Below are 18120 nucleotides of genomic sequence, written 5' to 3' on the forward strand. Positions count from 1 at the left end.
AACAAATTGCCAAACTCCGTCCCACACTCTGTCTGTCAAATGGTGAAAAACTTATCCATGTCTTTGTTTCCTCAATGCTGGACTACTGCAACGCTCTCCTCATCGGGACTCCTAGCAAGAGCATTCAAAAGCTTCAAAGCACTCTCTCTTTTAAAAAGGGCCTGAAAACCTTTCTTTTTAAACAAGCATTCCCCTAAATTTTTGTACTTTTTGTTCCACCGATGTTTTTTCTTTTTAAACCGTCTTTTATCTTGTTTCTACTCTGTAGCATTTTGAGATTGCTTTTAGCAATGAAAAGTGCTCCATAAATGAAATGTATTATTATTATTATTACTACAAAGTAAATGTGCTAGTTGTTAGCGTTGGCGTCTAACATGTCAGGATGTCTAGCCACTAGCTGAACATCAGAAGAAGTTGGGCGATGCAGCAGGACAATATGAGTAAATCCACTGGAGAATGACATCAGACATAGAAAATCCACGTGTTGGACCGGCCTTCACAGTCCACACATTATATCAACAGAGATGATGTTGAGTGAGCTTGACAAACATTCACACCAGACATCCTGAAAACATGTTTGAGCTGAAGCAGCTCTGTAGGAAGAATTTTCTAAATGATCAATACATCAGAAAAAACATTGCCTGCCCTTTTAATGTCTCGGTAAAAGGAGAGACTACAGCCAAATTGGATCAGTGATCAGATAAATGGACATGCTGGGAGCAGAGGGAGAGAGAAAAACTAACTGAAAGAAACAGTAATGAGGCAGAGTGCATACTTCAACAATAGAACACAAGACATAAGAGCAACATTATAACAGTAAGTTATTTTTCATTTGAGTTGTACCTCTCTGCTCCTGATGGTACCCCCCCCCCCCCCCCACCTCTTTTGACAGATCTAGTCCAGTATGACACAATTGATGCAGCCAATAAAACAATGGTATATATATTTTTATTCTTTTATTAAGCAGACAACATCAGGCTATTCAGAAAAGGTCTCTTTCCAGATTAAAATAAAATCTGCAATTAAAAGTTTCTTCAAACAACCTATGCAATTTCGCAGCAGAAAGCCCAGGGCGGCATCTGAATCTAATGGCACTTATCAGACAAACTGCAGCTGAACTCATTTGCAACTGTGTTGCTATATTACTAAAATTGTGGTGATGCCAGATTGTGTGTACCTGGCAGTAATTTCAACATGCTAACTGGTATCCAGCACCCATACATTCCGGTCAACTGAATTAAAGAAACAAATCCTGAAGAATACATGCATTTAAGAAATGCATAGCTGATGATGAGGATGATGAGGTGTTTTCCTCCCTGCATAGCAAACATGTCATATGTCATAAAGAGGAACTGCAGTGTTGAGAACACTCCTCACTTCAAACTGAAAAGGTATCTTCTTTAAATGGCCACCTGTCTGGAATGATAAGCTATTTCTAGTCAGCATATGGTTTCAGCCACAAATAGTGATATACAAATCATTATCTTTTGACCGTCAAATCAACTCTCAGTGAGGAATACATCGGATATTAAACCAGAGGCAAGATATGAAGCCACGAACCACGTCTCTGATCAGAGAAAAACAATTATATTCAAAGGCTTTTCACTTGACGAGATATCGTTTGTTCTGATGTAAGAGAGAAGTTGAAGAGAGGGAGCCTGTGGGAAAGACAAACATTACTTTATCTGCAAACTTTCTTTGATCCTTCTGCAAATTGTCTTGAAACACAGTCAGGATTTTGTTGCCTTCACTTCTGAAAACTTTGCTCTCCTTGTTTTCTCTTTCAGAGGCAGACACACCGCAACACACAGGTACCAGTGCCACTGAAGAGCTCTGACACACTTCACAGCAGAGTCTCAGGGCTCTGTTTTAATGATCTAAGTGCATGGAACCAGTGCATGAAGGGCGTGGGAAAAATGGTTGCTGCACCAGGTGCATGGTTGAAAAGGGTTGTACTAAGTCTCTTAATGAATCATTGGTGTGTTTTGGCATAACATGTAACAAACCAAAATCCATCTCCCATTCCTTATAAAAGGAATGTACATTTGCAACTTGGGGGACTGATATTATAATTGCCAATCCATAATTTGCAAAAATCATGTGTGTTTGTAAGAAGCAGGGTGTACATCCATTGTGGACATGCCTATGTAGGTGCATATTACTATCGTGATAGGCGCATGTCATCATTAATATGCTGGTTGTCGAGGTGGTGTCCAGATAACATAACATTTCTAGAAATCTGACTCAGTTAGCTAGATGGTCAAAATCTTGACAGTCCAGACCTTCACCCCCACAACACCTCATAGAAACTGTCTGCCCGACCACTTCAACTACTTAAACCAAAAGTAAATAAGATAGGGGTGACACATTCAAACCTTATAAAAATCAACACTAATACAATAAATGAAGCACAAAATAGAATGATTAAATGTGGATTATTAAATATTAGGTCACTTCCATCTAAATCTTTGTAAGTGAATGATCTGATAACTGATCATCACTTTTATTTTTTCTGTATGACTGTAACCTGGCTACTGCCAGAAAAATATGTTAGTTTAAATAAATCAACACCTCCTGCTTACAGTAATACTCATTTACCTTGGACCACAGGGCGAGGAGGAGGGGTAGCATGAATTTTCCAATCAGACTTTTTAATTAATCCCTGACCCCAAAAATAGCTTTAACTCATTTGAAAGCCTAACTCTTAGCCTCATACACCCAAGCTGGAAATGTCAAAAACCAGTTATGCTAGCTGTTGTATATCGTCCACCAGGCCCTTACAAGGAATTTTTATCTGAATTTTCAGAATTTTTATCTGAGTTGGTGCTTAGCTCAGATAAAGTCATTATAGTGGGTGATTTCACCATTCATGCGGATGTTGCGAACTACAGTCTTAGTTTTGCCTTTAATTCACTAATAGACACAATTCAACATGTGAATAAACCCACTCACTGTTTTAATCACACCCTCGACCTCGTTCTGACATATGGCATGGAAATTGAAAATCGAATGGTATTTCCTCAAAATCCTCTGTCCGATCACTCCACAGTTACATTTGAATTCTCCATTATTAACTTTACTGCATTTGGAGAAAAGTTATATTACAGCAGGTGTCTATCAGAAAACTCTGTATGTAAATTCAAGGAAAATATTCAGTCGTTATTTACTCCGCTGTCATGTGTCAGTACAATGCATGATAGTTTCCAAAACTTTACTACCACACAAATTGAGTATCTTGTACAGCAGCCTCACTACGTTCCTGACTCGACACTGTCGCCCCTCTGAAAAAGAAGATAGTTGAACAGAGGATGATAGCTCCATGGTTTAATGCACAGACACATGCTTTAAAACAGATGTCAGATTAGAAAGGAAGTGGGGTTCCAATGATGAAGATGATTCTCACCTATACTGGAAAAATAATTGAATTACACATAATAAAGTGCTCAGAAATGCCAGAACCACATACTATTCTTCACTAAAAGACGAAAATAAAAACAATCCCATGTTCCTCTTCAGAACTGTAGCCTGGTTGTAAAAGCTCTACTGAACCGTCTATTCCTCCAACTCTTGGTAGCAATGATTTCATGAGCTTCTTTACTAATAAGACTCTTACTAATAAGTAAGTATGTTGTGATTTGGCGCTATACAAAAAATACAATTATATTGAATTGAAAGTTACTGCATCTACTTAACCAAACAAGCAGACCCAAACCCAAACCCAACAAACACCATGAAAATAACTCCATATTGTCCCAAGACTCTTAAAACAACTTTGTGAAAAACACTGCTGCACTGGTTGACTTCATTATCACAAACACAGTAGTTTATTTTCATTCAATCCAGCATACAAAATACACTGTGGGAAATGTTTACTATTGCACCAATTGTGGATTTTTCTACCACAGTTTACTTCCTGAGAGTGCTGCGGAGAAACCACATTGAGGAGGAGCTGTTAGTGGCCTTCTACAGCTCCACCATCGAGAGTGCATTGACGTACTGCATCGCGGTGTGGTACGCCAGCTTCTCAGCAGCCGACAGGACAGCTCTGGAGAGGGTTGTCAATACTGCCTAGAGAACCATTGGCTGCCCAGTGCCCTCCCTGGAGGACATCTCCAGCTCTTGGTGTCTCAGCAGTGCAAGGCATATGATTAAAGACCCTTCCCACCCTGGACAGCACTTGTATAGCCTCCTGCCTTTTGGCAGGCGGTACAGGAGCATAAAGAGCCGGACAAACAGGCTCAAAAACAGTTTCCCTCCCTGGGCCATCAGAACTAAATTCCTGTAAATAACCAAACCACACAAACATGAAATATCTTCTGCACTCTGCTCCCTCATCTGCACTGCCCCCCCTCCCCCTTTTAATGTGCAACTCTTATTTAGTCATTTAATTGTATGCCCTGAATGTGAGATGTCTTTTTGTCTTTTTTTACAAACTGTTTGGCACTTTTTACTGTCTTGCACTGAACAGAAGAGCTCTCCAAATGTATTGTATGTTTCCATGTACAATGACAATAAAGGCTTCCTATTCTATTCAATCCTTTTTTTTATTCTATTCACAGAACTAATACCCAACGAGTGCAGTTTCTTCCTGTTTGAGTTAGGTTTACACAAAACTACAGTGACCAGCTGTTTAAGAAAATTATACTGTTGGGAATTTTTTAAGACATTGCTTATCCACTCTGAAGGAATGGGTTACAAACAGAAAAGATAATTGTGGGTTTTGGGCTTTTCATGGGATTCATTGCAAAAAAGGGAAATATAGAATAACACCAGACCACAGTCTGCAGTGATGCTAGTGGCTTTGTGTGACTGTGAATGAGCATAGCTAAATGTTCAAATTAGCCTGCCAACATGCTCACAATGATTTTTCCTAAAGTGCTAATGCTAATGAGTGCTGATGAGAATTTTTGAAACCAAATATTGGGCAAAGTTAGATTTTAACCTGATGATGCGCCAGAGGAAAGTCAGAAGAACAAAGCTTTTACAATTCATCCTCTGGTGACCATGAAGGAAAATAAAAACTGCTAGTGGTGATGTAAAATGTCAGGAGCTGAACAAAGTAGGATATATTCTCTTGGGAACTATAATATCAGCAGCAAAGTTCATGGCCATCCGCCAAACAGTGGTGGAGATATACCTGTCTGAACCACAGTGGTGGACCAATCAGCCCTAAAGAAAAGCCCTGCAAGTGTTGAAGGAGAAGCATATTATCTTGTCTGGCCCCGGAACACCTCAGGACACCACAGAAGGAACTGAGGGACATGGCTGGGAAAAAGGACTTGAGCAACAGTCTGCTTAGCCCACTGCATCGCTTCACCATGACTCTGATAAGGAGTTTATGGAAATCAATGGTTTATTTTAGGTTTTGATGTGCCTTTCTGCATGATATCAGCATAGACTATATTATCTGTCCTTGAACATTGGACCCTCATTCTGCTTCGTTTTTAATCATACAGCAATAGGAAGAAGGGATATTCAGCTTAAGTGCCACCCACCCAGTCATGAAGTGAGCCTAAATAAAAAATGGTGATCACCTGCAGGGTAAATGGCACTATAAATAGCTTGAGCTGGTAAGCCTCCTGACAAAAAACTCTCAAGGACATCCTAAGCACTGATTCTTATTGAGACTGAAAAGTGGTGAACAATATACAGTATATTGTATTATAGATGTTGTCGACAGTCTCTAAAGCTCACTGTCTCAACAAATGTATCTTCACTTTTTGTTTTGTTTTTACATAACTGCACAACAACACTGCCATCCTCAAAACAAGATATAAGCTTTGTAGACAGAGGATAATAATAAACCCACGAGGAGCAGTAAAGCTGCTCTGACTGATGCTTTTAGAATAACAATGTATAAATTACATGTAATGTTAAAGGACAATAACAAAGATTCATCCTCTAAATCCGATATTCCCCTCATTTCTAAGGACTGTTTTATCATTTAGGTTATTTATATGGTTTTGCAGCTCTCAGCTTCCCTGTTTTGGTTCAGTCTTGTTGCTCTCATTAGTGTTACTTCAATGGGAATATTGTCTAACAACCAAATCACTGACAAAGTAAGTTGTTCAACATAGCAACTAAAGAGAAAGATATTTTTTGGTGGAGACCAAAAAAGCATATTTCAATAGTGTGTGATGTTTGTATGAATAAGCATGTGTTTGCCAATATGTTAGTCATAAGTTATAATGTTATTGTGTGATCTGGAGGTTTACATATACAGTATATATGGCTTAGTGTAAATTAACATTTGTCATCAGGATTTCATCGGTCCTGACAAACTTGAAATACTTGTAGCCTACACTTGGACAATTTGAGAGATTATATACAGAGATATATACAGAGCATACATTTATACCTGGACTCCACATTACTCTAGTTAGTTTTTCAGCTGCTAAAACAGAGACTTTTGGAAACGATGACACAGACACAGATGCTCTTCGGGGCTCAACAGTCACAACGCACACTTCCCTGGTTCATTATGCTCCAATCATGTGACCCTTTTCCTATAGAAAACAAACAACATCAGCCTTTACTGTCAGTGTTGAATGTAACATGGATAGCAGATTACAGGCTTTGCTAACTAGGTTATCTTTGCCAGCAGCTGCCTGAAGCCTTAGCCTTGCTGCTATGGCACCCACCCATTTTCATTCAAATGAGAAAGTACCTTGTCTCTCTCTCTTAATAACATCAGTGCTTGTACAGCTCCAGAAATTTTGTTTGAGGTTGTAGTTGTAGTTGTAGTTGTAGTTGTTGCTCAGCTGTGATGAGTGGAGAGACGTGAGGCTGAGGATCCTACAATACACCACTTGTTTTCCTTTCTTTTCTTTTAAGGTTGTCCTCCACTCACCTCCAAAGTTCACTTTTCCCGCTTTAGTTTCCTGTGTTTCATTATTCATGTGCATGTACATCATTTAAAAGTAAAATGAGCTCCAACGCCACACACCAGAGTTGAGTGTCAGGAGTACATATGTGCTTTGTTGCATTAAGCATTAGTACTACAGAAGTCTAATAAAGAGTTTAAGTACTCTGCAGCCATTTCAGCTCAGATTTGTTAGAGAGCAGGGGAGAAGAGAAAAGTATAAAAATTACAGTTTCAACCTTAATGACATGTCCAAGGACATCTCCTAATTGCAGAGAGAGGGCACATTTAATTAAGAGTGTTAAAACCAGCGGTCAGTGATGAGATGTAGAAAGCACTTGAGGGATTTCATGGCCACCACAGTATTCAACTGAATCTTAATCTTCTCAGGGTTACTAGCCACTTACCATGTGGAATGTAATTATAGGACTTAAGAGCAGCGAGCTGCCAGGATGATGCTCTGCACATCTGTGAGGTTAGAGGGGGAAAGAACAAGGACAAGGCAGCTAATATAAATACCTGCCCACAAAGAACATCCCGGACATTTTGTGTCAGACTACTGTCACTGTGTCTGTCACAGGGAGTCGGTGAAATCGCCTTCTGATTGGTTTCAGTTCAGGAGTGTATCATTTTGCTTTTTATCCACTTTGTAAATGACATGAAAAGATCCATTTATTCAGCCAGTCAGGGTCTGCCTGTGCTTTATAATGAGAAAACAGAAATGGAAACTCCATATTTTATAATTTATTTCTGACATTGCAAGAAAGTCATTTAATAACTGTTAAGAAGACCAGGCTTTGGATGGTGGTGGTGTGTACCTTTACCTTCCTTCTCCTTTGATTTAACTTGGACCCTCCACCTCATACATCTCAATAAAGCGCTGACAGCTTGTTCCGGCTTTAAATTGATGTTTGCTCGGATTTTATTTTTTTGGGGAATGTGACCTGTCCTCTGGAGGAGATTTAATTATGCATGTATAATATAAGTAGGTGGGCACAGTGACCTGTGGGTGGGCTCAGAGTTATTAAAGCAGATGTAGAGCGTCAGTGCACAGTCTCCAGGATCTTTCAGCGGCTTAGGAGGAATGCCTTCACAAACAGTGTAGAAGTCTGCTCCGTCTTATTTTCTTATCTGATGTCAGAAAAATGCCTCTCAAGGCTTTTTGGGATATCTGTAAATGAACAATAGTTCATTTATGTGAACCATACATTGGTCAATAGGTTGAATGTACTTTATGCAAATGAGGGTTACATTTTCCTGGAAGCCCCAATGTGATTATCCAAGAAAAAGACAAAGACAAAGTCTTTGTGGGAAAAATCTGTGCTGTGGAGGAGAAGGTCCTTTCTTTTGTTTCTGGAATTTTTATGATTCTTACTCCGAGATTACTGACACATATGAAGCCCCATTTGCGTCCTGATTATCATAATACAAATAATAATAATAATAATACATTATATTTATAAAGCACTTTTTATTGCCAAAAGCAATCTCAAAGTGCTAAAGATTAAATTCGAGACACTTTCATTTATACTCAACAACATACGCTGCATTGGTCTTACATGCAAATCAGGTGGGCCTTGCCCCTGCTCAGCGGGCGATAGTGCACCTGAAGCTGTTTGGCTCACTAACAGCTTTCCCTTCCCTGATACAAAAAACATGACTTGCATGTATAGATCAGTATGCACTGGTCACGCCGCTGTCTTGCAGCTCATTCAGGGATTAAATAAGTGCTACAACAACATGTTGCTCCCTCTATAATATGTACTGACATTTCTGCTCTCGCTTCCTAAGTGAAACAATAGATTTGACACTGGAGTTACCATCACCATTTCAGCCAGAGTTTTGCAGTTGGGAAACATTTCCCTGAGGATACATATACAGTGGCATAATGACTTGGCTCTATGGCAGCTCTAACCCATTGAAAAGCAAACTAGTTCTTAAAAGATTCACAAGTTGAACCAACTCCAAATCAGCAATAGCACCAGCCCAATACTAGGACTAGATTGATTATGGTCAGGAAGGAGTATGTGTGCCATGGAGTTATTGGGGCCCCAACTCAATTCTAACCTGAGGCCTCCTTGTAAGTTAAACCAGCCCTGCCGGTTTTGATCACTCTGGGATTTTAAACTGGCACATTTGTCAAGCGAAGGGCAGGAAACTGTGGCCGATTAAGAAGCTACAGGTTGTGATGGAGACATGGGAAACCTGGAAGCAGACAATCAGGAGATCTATCAAGGTTCACCACCACCCTGCACTATTTCTCATACACTCTTGTTCCTACTGTTAATTCACCCCATGATGGTGCTCCATCAAAGAGTACACATCTGTCAAAGGGCTTAGCAGCAGCCACAGCCTCATCAACCAAAGCCTCATAACTAAAAAAAAAAAGGCCTCAAGTCTCCTTTCCATCAAAATAAATACAACTCAGACAGAAACAAGGATGCACAGCTGACAGTTCAGATCAAAACAAACATCCTGCTCTGTCAAAACTCATCACACAAATTAAAGGCAACACTACATGCTTGAATGCTACTCTCTGTCTGGAATCACAAACTTTCAGAGAGCTGGGAATCATCAGCCCAATGTCATATGAGCAGAGCTGATGCTAAACACTCGGTGGGCTAAAAGCAGTGGTGTCATTGAGCGAAGTGACAGATCAATGTGAAGCTCTGGTAACAGTCAGCTGTGATAGGGCCTGATCAAAGAGCTGAGCTCTTGCCAGTTTGTGGATCAGTGGCACGCTGGATGGGCATGGAAATATCAAGCATCCATCTACATATGGCTTTTAAATATTTAATCAGCAGGACTGCCAATAGAATGAGATTTACATCTGAGAGGCAAAGCCCTCCCCCTAACAAATGTTAATAAAGAGTGCAAGTTGATATGGCACACCTCTCACTTAAGGATTATTTGGTGTAAATCCAATATGTACAATTAAGACTGTGAGAAGAGATTGCTTGATTACATCTTGTCATTCTACGATGATGAAGTAATCTTTCATGGATACACTGTAATCACAAAAAAACATACAGACACAATACAGACATAATATGGTCTGTTGATGTTTGGAAGTTTTAAATACCAAATTACTTTCTTTATGATGCCTGTGTCAAATGTCACAGCAGCCACACTTCTTCATGCAGAAACCTGAGAGTGGTGTTTATCACCAGAGCAGAGGAGTTGATTCAGTTTAGGTTGGGAGGTTGATGATGATGCTATCATAGACATTTTATTTTGGCCTGCAAACACTTAAGCAGCGTTAAAAGAAGAGGGAGCGTCGTGACTTGATGCTCGAGGTGGGTTTCTCTCCTAATCTTGACCTCCACGTGCTAAATGCCACAGGGCTCTCTCTCTCCCCACCCAGTATTTGAAAATAGATCCTCGCCACCTTGGCTCTGATGTCATCTTAAACACAGGAGAATATTGGAGCTTGTAGGAGAACAGTTCACCTCACTGAGTATGAAATGCACTTCATGCTTTCAGTTGCTTTGGAAACCTGTCTATAATCACAAGAGGATCAATACTGTTTTAATTCCTGTTCTTATATGGATGTGCATTTTCAGTAGTGTGTCTGTGCTTTGATCCTAAAACTCATAGTGTTATACCAAGGGTATCCTCCTCCTACGTTCCTCAGGTTATCAGTTCTGTCAGTGTGTCAGATACCGACAAAAATATTTTATTTAATAATTAAACTTCAACACCAAACATATTTTGTAGTAAACATAATTGCAACAGGATAAAATGTTATAATAACATAGTGGGGTATTGTATGTTTTTAATTTACATGATTGGCAAGTAGCAAAAATGTTGGTAGTGAAATGTTAACAAAAATATTTTTGCCAATATACCTCATCTTACAGCACGTATAAAGTGACTGCAGCATTATTAAACTGTGTAAGCCATGTTCCGACCTGCTTTGTTAAAGCGACAGTCGGTAGGAATAAGAGGAGTGTGGTCTCAGAATTAAAAATCTGACTCCTGGTCCCTCCCCCTCCTTCTCCACTGCACTTCGGTTCTGCCTCCACAGCTCCTCCCAGCCACCGTGCCTGGACAGGTTACTCAGGCAACTAGAGCCAGTCCAGGTTAGGGTTAGGGTTAGGCTTTCGCATCGGGTAAGAAGCTAACACGGACTACTGTCGACATTGCTAGACTATAACACATTTTATAGTTATACAAATCAAAATACTATGAGGGAAATAAATCATCCACTTTATATGCTGTTTATAATCAAGTTACCACAAATTGTAAAATGGCATTTGCGTCCATAATCTGTGGTCATGATTATCAGAGCCAAACAAAACGTGTAAAATGCTGTTCAAACCAGGGGAGATGTGCATTCTACTTTTCTCCATGGCCAAGTTGTTCACTTTCTCGACAGTGAAAATAACAGTGTGAAAACAACACACAGAAACTTTATCTTTGTCAAGAGATGCTACATTTGGTGATTAATGGTGATGCTAACTAAACAGTAAGACACTGATGGTGGAGCATTTAGCCGCAAGAGCACAGGCAATGGAAAACCCTCAAAACTGATAAGACTGCTTGGACACTAAAAATATTTTCAGCAACTATGCAATAAAACGCTAACCAGAGAACTGTGAACCTAGCAACTAGCAGCCTGATTACAACTATACAGTAGCATACGGTGTGGTCAAAGAGTGCTCCAATGAAATGTAAAATTAAATAAAATCAAATGAAATATAAATAAATATAAAAAGATGAATAAAACAGGGATAATTACCGGTCAAGCAGAAAGCATCGTTTGTGAATCCTTGATGTCTTGCAGCTCTCTCATCTGTGGACCGCTGCTCCTTTGTTTACACAGGTTTTATCTCTGCTCGACCTGCTTCTTTCTTTTTAGCTCGTGCATATATGCAGTTTCTGGCAAAGCCGTGGGCAGTTTTTTCAATGCTTAGGTTATGCTTTCTCTGCCAGTCTTTCAAACTAACTCTGCTTCTGCTGCTAGCTCCTCTTTGCTAAGACGTGAGCTTGGTCTTGACCGAGCAAGTGAGTGTGTGCACAGTTACTGTGGCAGCGCTGTGCAGCAGCAGTAGGGGTTCTAAATGAACTAGTACTGTCGCATATGATCTGTCCGACATATTACTACCAGGATATAGTGACAGTTTCAGGAAATATGAAACATTTTATTTTTCATATCCTACCTACTGAACCTTTGAGGTTAGGGATTGATCCTTGTCTGGTTTAATGAAGAAAAAAAAGGTCGCATTGACTTCATACACAATACTCAAATGTGTATTAGTCTGGAACCTCTCAGTAATTTTTTAGATTTCCTAGAGGCATTACCAATGGACGCGGACCAAAATGCCTTTGGACGCAATTGGACAGACTTACAACCAGTAAGAGCAACGAATAATGTGACGTCTTTTCAGCGATGTGAAAATGTCACAGACTTAAGCAGAGAGGAGATGCCTGTGATGATGATTCCACAATGTCTGTGAACAAGTGTTGCCGTTTTATGGGAGAAATTTGAAAAAATCTGATACTTTTAGTCAAATGCTCGTTAAACAGTGGCAGCCTTGGTTGTTTTAAAAGTTGCTTCTCTCTGGTATGGTCATGGTATAAACCCCGCCCATTGTCAGATAATCGGTTGTGATTGGACCGGCTGTCATGTCCCACTCCCAGAGCCGTTTAATGAGAGTCGTGACGGAAGTCCCAAATGCTTGCTTGCACGTGACTCATGTAGACTTCAGATAGTCCCAGAAATTGTTGACGCACAATTACAATCCATTATTCAGAGCGACAGAACTGCGATTTTTGGTAATTAGTAGTCAATGAATGTATCGATTTACAATATAGGAGACCGACATGCCTATATGGTTACTCTATCTAGTAAGCAATACTTTTTAAAGTAAATTTTTTTTTTCTAAAATGCTTTAGTGGGCATGTTGATTTGATTCAGATGTGCTGATAATATATAACCTGATTATTTAAACGTCTTACCCTTCATAAGTGCAACACAGGCGGTCCATTGACTCCATTCTGCTGCTACTCTAATGCGCTGCTGCTCACTTCCGGGAACTATTGAGAGGCTCCATGATCCGCCATTGCTGGGGGAAAAAATTATCCATTGGAGCGAACAGAGTTGTCGCGACTTTCAAACAGCTCTGCCAACTCCTAATCAAGTTCTTGATTATTATTATTTTTGTCATTTTTTTGCACTTCCTGATTTAATTTGGTGTCGCACATCTCTTGTTTCAGGTCCTACTTCATGTCAAGTTTCCCTCTCGTGTGATTGTCTGCCCCGCCCAGAAGTCCTCACCTGTGTCTCGTTATCCCCTGATTGTCTGTGTACTTAAACCCTTGTCTTATTTCTTTTTGCCAGTTTGTTGTGTGTTCACTAGTGTCGTCTCTTTCCAAACTTGATTTCTTGTAAGTCCATGAGTGTATGACCATAGCCTGCTTTTTGAACATTGTCTTTGTCTGCTCCTTGATTGTACTGTTTGCCTACGGATCAAAATGTCCTTCCTATCTACCATTCCTATGTACTATTACACTAAAGGTGTAAAGATAACTCATAGGACTTAGGAAGAGCTGACAGCGGTGCTCAGAGAATCCGACTCGACTTGTGGGGCCTTTTTTATCCTATTGTTTCGCATACGAAGGTCCAGTGTACCCTATGCTAAAGGAGATAGGAAAGGAAGCATTAAGGCTCCTTTCCTATGCATTTAGAGAAATCGAACAGCTCTTATGATGGCTGCTGATCAAATACTTCCAGGTGACTTCAAGATTTAGGAAACTACTTAAGCCAATTTGACAATTCGACCTAACCCTCATGTCTGAGCCTTTATCTTTAAGTCTACTGCCTCAGTTCTGATACCAGCAAGATTTCTGCTGGTGGGAAATCCGTTTCCAATGAAGGGGATCCAGACAGCGTCTGGCAGAGCAAATTTAAATGAGCTCCCGGAATTTGTCTGGGTCCCAGGCTCTTTATTTACAGGGGTTGATCAAAGCACCATACTCTCAATAACAGATGAGTCTCTGGATGCAAACATTGGTCTCTAGTAGAAAGGGATACTTCTTCCTTCTTTCAAAATTATTAGATGTTGCATCTAAACATAATACAGCCAGTGATGATGTTGCTCACAAAGTGTTTTACTTGCTGCAGTTTAGTCGTAGAGACAAGTTTGTTGATGTTTGTGAGTGGACATTGTGCACAAAGAGTTCAGCAAACATTCTGACAGTACATATTGATATGACAGTATGATCCATCATCAAAGGCTTGTGTGCATACAAATTAAGTCTGAGCAATTTGCAATCATTCATACTGATGCATGCATGATTAATGTTAATTTCATCTCTGTGGTTGCAGAATATATTTGGCTCAGGAGTCTGGCCTCTTCAAAAGTAAACACATTAGCCTTTCAGCAGATTTTAAGATGCCATAAGTACATGTTGCATCTTGTTGGAAAACAAACTAATCACAAATATATACATTTTTATTGTTTTTTTAAATAGCATTGGATTTTACACAAAATTAAATCACATTCATTTTGCCGAGGCTTTTGTCCAAAGCAACTTAAAATAATCAGTTACATATCAGAGGTAGGCAGGTAGCATTAAGGACCTCAGGTGTTGGTTTAGATTTGGGTATGGACAGTGATCATATTGTCTTTTTAATTGTCCCTACCAATATTTTTACCCAATTCGAATCCCCTCTGTGTTTAAGGTTTCCTAATTTGTGAGGGGAAACGTGCATCCCAAAGAGAAATCGATACCAAGTCTGTATTCTAACAAAGAAAATGTATACCCTTGAAATGTGGGGAAGATGCCAGTTAAGGACTTGGACTTGACTTTGGATTTGTTAGTCTTGACTTGAGACTTGTTAGTCCTGAATAGAGACTTGTTAGTCTTCACTTGAGACATGCTTAAAGGCTTAAATTAGGATTTGAATTTAAACTTCAGAGCCAGGCTTACTTGCCAAATGACATGACGAGAACACGTGACTCACCCAATCGGACAATGTAACCATTTTGAATCTTGGAAATAAATATTTTGAAGTCTGATCCTGGTATTAATCTTCATTATATTCCAAAGCCTAAATTTTAGTACCTTATAGTGCATGTAATCAGGTAGTGCCATTTTTGCCCTGTCCTCTCAAAAGGGCAATGATTGATGAGCTTGTTTACTTTTTGTCATTGTTACAAGATCTCTGTCTGCATCTGATAATTTTGATATAAAAATATCCTGTCTGTTGTAATTGTGACAAATTAAAAGAAGTAGCAGTCAAAGCAACAGACGCTTTCCATGTATCTAGAGTCCTGTAATAAGACACGCTTTCCCTTGTGCTAACACAACCTATGTCCCTCTCACTGACAAGCTGTCTGATTCAGGAAATGCTCCTGCAGGCTTCAACGAAGATAAATGACAACGGAGGAGTAGCAGCCTGATCGAAAGCTTTCAGACTGGGAAGATGATTTATGGGTGACTGATCAGTAAGTGTGTGCTTTATGACTCTGTAGAGGAGTTTTTCTCACACTGTTGTTTATGATTTTCACTTCAATGGAGGGTTTTCAACAATCAATTATTTAATTAGGCAGGACAAATCCAGAATGACAGAGGATTTCATTCAAAATTTCATTTCATTTCAAAAATTTCATCATCGTCCTTCAAACACACACAAACATGCAAAGTCACAAATGTTGCCTGGCTGATTATAGACAAACGACATAAACAACAGGCTTGGATAGGCTTCTGCCTCAGGCAAACACACCTCTGCTCTCTTACAGTTGGGAGGACAAGCTGTCATTTTGTCAGTCCAGGTGATGATGACAGATTGATCATAGGTCAACAGGCGACACTCAGAATTTCATCAGCATTGGATCATATTTCCTGTATTCTTGGTATAGCACTGGGTATTGCTGCAAAGTGATATACCATAAATGGCAAAAGGTCACTTTTAATGTTTAATATCTTCAGAATGGAGGATAGAGGAAGGCAACATTAACTCTTAGTAGCTTCCCAGTGCAAATATGGCTCTCCACTACCGGCCAATGAGGCCAATTCCTAAATGAGCTTTTCATTCTAATCACGAGAAGACTTAACAGGCAGCCATGCAAAAGCTGTAACAGCCAGAATGAAAAAATGCCACACTCTCTCTATCAATATGACTGACATCACCAACATCTGCATATTAAATCCTGATCTACAGGTTGAAAATGCACAACTACACCATCTGCTGTATATCATTCAGCATCTTAGAAAGAAGGAACTTCAGTATACAGTATATTTCAGTCCTTCAGGTCAAACTACATCACCCACAGTTCACCTGAATAAGAAACCATTGTTCCTTAACATCTCTTTTGGGACTTACACGATTGCACCTCTTCCAATTGTTCAAAATGCAGCCGTGTGTGTGTGTGTGTGCTTGTGTGTATTAGAAATTATTTTAATTGTAGCTCTTGACTTTTAAGGTCCTGCATGGTTTGGTACCGAGCAACTTAGCTGCAGTGCTACATCAAAACTCACCAACCCATATAGCCTGAGATCTTCTGATAAGACCCTGTTAGCTGCGAGTTAAGGACCAAGGGTGACAGGTCCTCACCTCTCGAGAATAGTTTACCTGAGGAACTATAAGACTTAAGACGCCCAAATCATCCCCCAGAACCTACTTTTACTGAATGGCTTTTAAATAATTACTTCCCCCAAATAGGTTACCTATTTATTACTGTTTATTTGTTTGTCAGCTGGTTTACGAAAAATCATAAAAACGGATTTCCACGAAAGTTGGTGAAGTGATGTGACATGTGCCAAAAAAGAACCTATTAAATTTTGGTGCAGATCCATGATTCTTGAACATTGTGTTTTTTCAGATTTAGCATGGATCTTGATGACAAAAATCTGGCATATCCAGGGTACTGATATCTATGACTGTGTGCAAGTTGGTGCAGATTCAAATTAAAATCCTGATCTATCGCATTGAAAATGTTCTGCTCCTGCTGACTGGAATCATCTGCAAAGTGGACTATAGCTCAAGTGCTGAACTCACTAAGGGCTTTTAAACAGTTGCTTAAAGACCCCACCAGACATGTTTTAAAGTATTAAAAAAAAGAATCTGCTATGCCTCATACGGCAAGATTCAGCCATAAAACTTTCACTAACTGCTAATACTAACGCTAACTTTCTGCTGACACCTGCCGTCTTCTTGTGGATGCGTTGCTTCTGCGTGCACTGGAAGTTTCCTTTTTCTTTGCCTACATTTGCATATTCAACAGCGATTGGTTTTCTATATTTGTGACGTACCAAATTTAGCTTTCCAGGATTCGTTTGAATTTCAAATTGCAGAGAAGTGCAGAGAAATCTACTGCTCTAGGGGAGGAATGCGAAAACACCTCTGTAGTGACAAAATTTGCTTAGGTACTTGTCCCTATAGTCAATGACAGGCATTTTAGAGGACAGAAACAGAAGAAAAAGTGAGTGAAGGGGGACTTAAGGGGTTTGTGGCCTAACCTCACCAGTTTTTAATTGCTTATAAACCCAACTCCTTATTATTTAAACTCTGTCCTGTGTTTGTTGTTTGTCTTCATCATTTGCTGCTTTTGTCTGTATGTCTGAAACTCTGACTACCTTTATGACCAGGGCTCCCTTGAAGAAGAGATCTTGTAATCTCAATGGGACTCAAGTGGTTTCATAATAGGACTGTTGAGCCTTGCCATTCTACTTGTAACTTGTATTTGTTGATGTGCAGAGAGAAGAAGTAGTGGATTAAGAAAAGCTGTGATGCGCACATTTAAGAGGCGAGTGTAATTACATTACTGATACGTGTACTGTATATTTGGGAAACACGGCAGGTGCAAGGTAGCCTGGCATATCCAGACTAATAGTCAAGATGTATTAGTCTGGGACATCTTGGTTCATTTTCGATTTCCAAGAGGCGTTACCAACTGACGCAGAGCAAAATGCCTCCAGACGCAATTGGATAGCAACGAATCGTGTGACTTCTGTTGAGCGATGCAAAAATGTCAACAGACTACAGCAGAGAGGAGATGTCTGTGATGATGATTCCACAATGTCTGTGAACGAGTAGTGTCGTTTTTGGGAGAAATTTGAAAATATCGGGAACTTTTAGTCAAATGCTCATTCATTAGCGGCAGCCTTGTTTTGTTTACAAAAGTGTCTTCTCTCTGCGTCACGGTATAAACCCCACCCATTTTCAGATAATCGGCTGTGATTGGACAGGCAAGATTTCTGCTGAGGGGAAATCCCTTCCCAATGGAGGGGATCCAGACCGAGTCTGGCAG

General features: G+C 39.8%; 1 protein-coding gene across 1 annotated transcript in view; it reads right to left on the reverse strand.

The window, feature by feature from the left end:
• LOC118309994 (copine-9-like) overlaps positions 1 to 18120 on the reverse strand; it is a 171314-nt gene that overhangs the window by 75604 nt on the left and 77590 nt on the right. The gene's annotated exons all lie outside the window — the stretch shown is intronic.

This window comes from Scophthalmus maximus, chromosome 6 (assembly GCF_022379125.1).
Source record: "Scophthalmus maximus strain ysfricsl-2021 chromosome 6, ASM2237912v1, whole genome shotgun sequence".
Classification (NCBI taxonomy): domain Eukaryota; kingdom Metazoa; phylum Chordata; class Actinopteri; order Pleuronectiformes; family Scophthalmidae; genus Scophthalmus; species Scophthalmus maximus.